At 38.6% G+C, this 4569-nt stretch overlaps 1 pseudogene; it reads right to left on the bottom strand.

The window, feature by feature from the left end:
• Positions 1–528: 528 nt before the first annotated feature.
• Positions 529–1468, bottom strand: LOC118594218 (annotated as a pseudogene).
• Between the last annotated feature and the right edge of the window lie 3101 nt (positions 1469–4569).

The raw sequence follows: 4569 nt of genomic DNA, 5'->3' as shown, positions 1-4569 counted from the left end.
GATTCTCCTGCCTCTGCCCCCTGGTGCCAGGGTTAAAGGTGTGGCCACCATTGCGCATCTGTTGCTCCAATTTTAACACTTTCCCATGTCACTTGAAAAGTATGTAGTCCCAACTCCAGTGGGTTGTAAATATGGAACACACAAAAGATTTTGAAGAATGAAAGCAAATTGTATGAGCAAAGAAATAATTTGATGTCAATTTTTTAGAAACAACTTGTCAACTTTGGCATAAATATTATCACATTTACAGAAGTATCTTTGTACTCATAGTATATATGCACCATGTATTAATAGTATAGCAATTTGTTGTTAATATTTACTGCTTATATTATTGACTATAATGTTACAAATTAAATAAACATGTGGAAATTGTAATAATATATAATAATGAATGTATTTTTTAATCTTAGAAAGTAATGAATCACCAGAAAGGTATGACATGTGTGTGGCATACATTACATTTCTAATAGACAGCACTGCTCTATGACATTCTCCAGAAAAATTGAAAGATGAGTACAGAAGAAATGATCAAGTTTTTGTGGAAAAGAATGTCCCAAAGACTCTTGTCATGGTCCCCAGGACCTTCTTATTCCTCAGCCTGTAGATGATAGGGATGAGCATGGGGGTGAGGATAGTCTAGAAGACAGCCAGAATCTTATCTTCTGTCAGGGAACAGAGACTCCTGGGACTATGGTAAGTGTAGACAAAAGGTGCATAGTAAAATGTCCCCACAGTTAAGTGAGCTGAACATGTGGTGAAGGCCTTTTTTCTTCCCTTCTTTTGAGCATATATGGAAGACAGCAAAAATGACCCATCCATAGGAAGCTGTGATGCCAAGGAAAGAAAATAGAAGAAACAGGCTTGTATTCACAAATACTATGTACTCATAAACCCAAGTGTCCATATAGGCCAGAGGCAACATGACAGGGACATCACAGAAGAAATGGTTAATGGTCCTAGAATGGCAGAAAGGAATGTGAAGAGCATAGACTGTATGGGCTAAAGAGTTGATTGAGCCCAATATCCAGGATCCTATGATCATCTTCAGACACATCATTTTGCTCATGCAAGTGGGATAATGAAGGGGGTGGCAGATGGCCACAAAACGGTCATAGGCCATGGAAGCCAGGAGCAAGCCCTCAGAACACGCCATAGTCAGGAAAAAGAATGATTGCACTCCACAGCCCAGGAAGGTAATGCTTTTCTGACCAGAGAGGAAATTAAAAGCCATCTTGGGAACAGTGGTAGAAATATACATGAGGTCCATGAGAGAGAGCTGACTGAGGAGAATGTACATTGGAGTGTGGAGTCTGGGATCCACACGAATGAGGTGGATCATTGTTGAGTTGCCAAACAAGGCCAGAGAGAAGACAAAGATGATGAGCAGCAGAAGCAGTAGGCCTGTTTTGTTTTGTGGAAACAACCCTAACAAAATGAAATCATTTGAGCTCTGATTCCATTTCTCCATGAAAATGTGTTGTTTTAACTTTCTTGAAAAGTGACCTAAAAGTGAAATACATTGTCATATGAAATAGGACAGGAGAATGAAGAGGAACTGGCTTGTAATGAATGCTTGCACTGTATTGTTCTTCCTCCAGTACCATCATTCCGTTGAACTTATGTTGAAATCTAAATGAATATTCCTTCCCAATTACTTCTGGCCATGTTCTCCATTCAAAGATGTGGCAACAGGAGTAAGATAGCTAACACATTTCTTACTAGCAACTCTACATGGGTCTGTTATTTAACATAATTAATTAAAGGCTCTGTATTTCCCCATATCTTTTGTTACCCTGTCATCTGTAAGACTGTCGTTTCTGGCCATCCTTCATCAGTTGGTTTTATACTATACACATCCCAGGGACCAAAAGTAAAGAACAGCAAAGAGTAGTTTGTGGCGATTATTCACCTACAGTAACAAGTCACCTGGCATTTCACGTGTCTGTGGTAAGCACAAATACAATTGCAAAGGAGATCTTGTGACAGAAAAATGGGAGTACACTTTTGTAGTTATCTAATCAAAAAATATTGACCATGAGGAATATGTAGGCAGGAACATGGTGGGTGCACAGGTCTGCTAGGCACAGAGGAAAAATGATATGACAACCATTCTGTGTCCTTTTACTACTTCTTAAAATAAACACTTATGTCTTGACAGGTGAACATAAAGTATAAATAAAAGTCATCACTACTGTGATAAGCTCATGCCTTCAAAATGCATTCCCTGTTTCTAGAGTCTAGTACAGGTATTTCATAAATAGGTCTTTGTGAAATTCCTTACTCAAAATTGTAAACAAGAGACAGGGCTAGGTACGGGGTAGTTGATGAAAACAAGCAGCAATGTGGTTAAGGAGGGCAAGGGTTAGATCAATTGTGTAAAACATACAAACTTGGATTCTTATATGGATAAGTTGGCACAACAGTGAGAGTGATATGTTCTTAGGTACCTTTCTAGACCTAAAATACCAGATGCTCTTGTTCAGAAGGGAGCTGCTGTGGGGACCATGTAGAGGAGACTAGTTAGAGGGAATAAGAATATCTGGTGACTTATCTGGGTTTGAAAATAGAGTCACACATCTCAGAAAACTACTGACTCCTAGGTGTGTTAGGACAGTGGGTTGCCTACCTGGACATAAGCTCCTGGTTGATGATTCATTGATATTTACTCCCTGGCACAGCACATAGTTACAGCAGGTTCTCAAGCCTGTTGATACAAATAAAACATGACCCTTAGAGATGATAGTTTGTCATGACCATACTGACGAAGCTGACACCACCAAATTTAAAATCTAATCTTCTGCACAATGCCTTGTGAATAAAGAGGAGCCCCTTATGGGCACCTGCTTTTACTTCCACAAGCAGGGGTTTACCTGTAATGTAAGCAACATTCTAGCCCTCCCCTCAGGAGGTGCTTACACTATCTAGCTTTGGACAATCTGCGCTAAACTAACGTTTCACATGTTGGAGTTCTTCCTTTTTATTTTCATTATATGTGTATTGGTGTTTTTCCTGAATGTATGTCTGTGTGAAGATGTCAGATATTGGAGTTACAGACAATTGTAAGCTGCCATGTGGGTGCTAGGAAATGAACCCAGGTCCTCCAGAAGAACAGTCAGTGTTGTTAATCACTGGGCCATCTCTTTAGCCACATGTTCGATTTCTATGAAAGGAATGTACAGGCTTGTACTCTCATGTCACTTCTCAGTGGTTCATAAACACACTTTGAGGACATTGGTAATTATTTTGTTTACAATGTGAGAAACTATCATTTTGGTGGATAATATTTGAAACAGCTGTTTTTAGGCAGCCAGATACCAGGGATTTGAAGGTTTAGGATTTCAGACATTGAGTCAGAGCCAAATTTCTTTCATTTATTTCCAGACAATTCTTTATTTGGTCTGGACCTTATTTAACACACCAGAGAAACAGGAAGAACAGTATTCTTAGTTACACTTTAATTTTAAAATCTTCCAGTGGTTCAAGGAAAATCTAATGTTAGTGTGCCCCTTGCTTATTCCAGAAGACATGAAATGCATAGTTGTTTAAAGCTTTGTCATGAAGAATCCTATCATACAGGAGTGCTACAAATTAATGCTAGATTAGTTTTGCCAAAGTTCCAAGTGTGTACACACACAACAGGGACACATAGTTAGCAAGAAATCTACAGAGCACAAGACCAAAGAGGTATTGGCTGTCAGAGTCTCTGTTTAGACATAAAACTCCCTGGGACACCCAAGAACATGAACCTCAGTGATCTGTCTATATTCAGCATACATTAGCATCTCAAGAAACCCATTTCTTTGCCCCATTCCACATCTTAGCATTTTAAAATCTCAATACCAGAAAAATTCAATCACTTATTTATGGTCACAACCTTCAAAAACAGCACACTCATTGTTCCTCTTGCATTTTGAGTTCACTTTTTCTTTCTCATTTGTTATGGAAATTCATATTCTCCATTCAGAATAACAGAATTCCTCATGACAAGAAAACCATATTTCCAGAACACCTCCCCATCATCTGGTCTCACCTTGTCCAGAGGTCTTGTATTTGTATTTGTGAAAGAAAGTACATTCACAACAAGATTGTTCCCTGATGACAGTCTGCTATTCCTGGGAAGACTTCAACACACCTGTTTGCTCACACAGACTGGCATCTTCCAGCATAACAATCCTACCTCAGTCCAAAACTCACTTCTCCTTTTTTTGTGTGTGCCAAAATTCCTAGAAAGAATTTTTCAAGAAATATTTACTATTCATCTTATTGATGATGAAATAAAAAAGAATTTAATTTTCTTTCCTGAAATAATCTCCCTTCTTGTTCAGACTATCTTTATTTACTAGTTATTTGTTTGAGTAAAACTTAAGGAACATTTCACTTCTATTTCTCACATGTTATAGTGATGAGAAACAGAATGGCAAATGCAGGATTTTATATGCACCATCTTGGATCAGCAAGTCTTAGATGTTCCTCATTTTCTTCTAATTGATCCCTCATGTCTAAATCTACAGAGGCCCAGCCGTTTCCCTGGGTTTGGCTGGCCTGAGGTAGCTGAGTTGTGAACTTAGA

The sequence above is a fragment of the Onychomys torridus genome, chromosome 12, assembly GCF_903995425.1.
Source record: "Onychomys torridus chromosome 12, mOncTor1.1, whole genome shotgun sequence".
Taxonomy (NCBI): Eukaryota; Metazoa; Chordata; class Mammalia; order Rodentia; family Cricetidae; genus Onychomys; species Onychomys torridus.
This window is presented reverse-complemented; position numbering and strand designations above follow the sequence as displayed.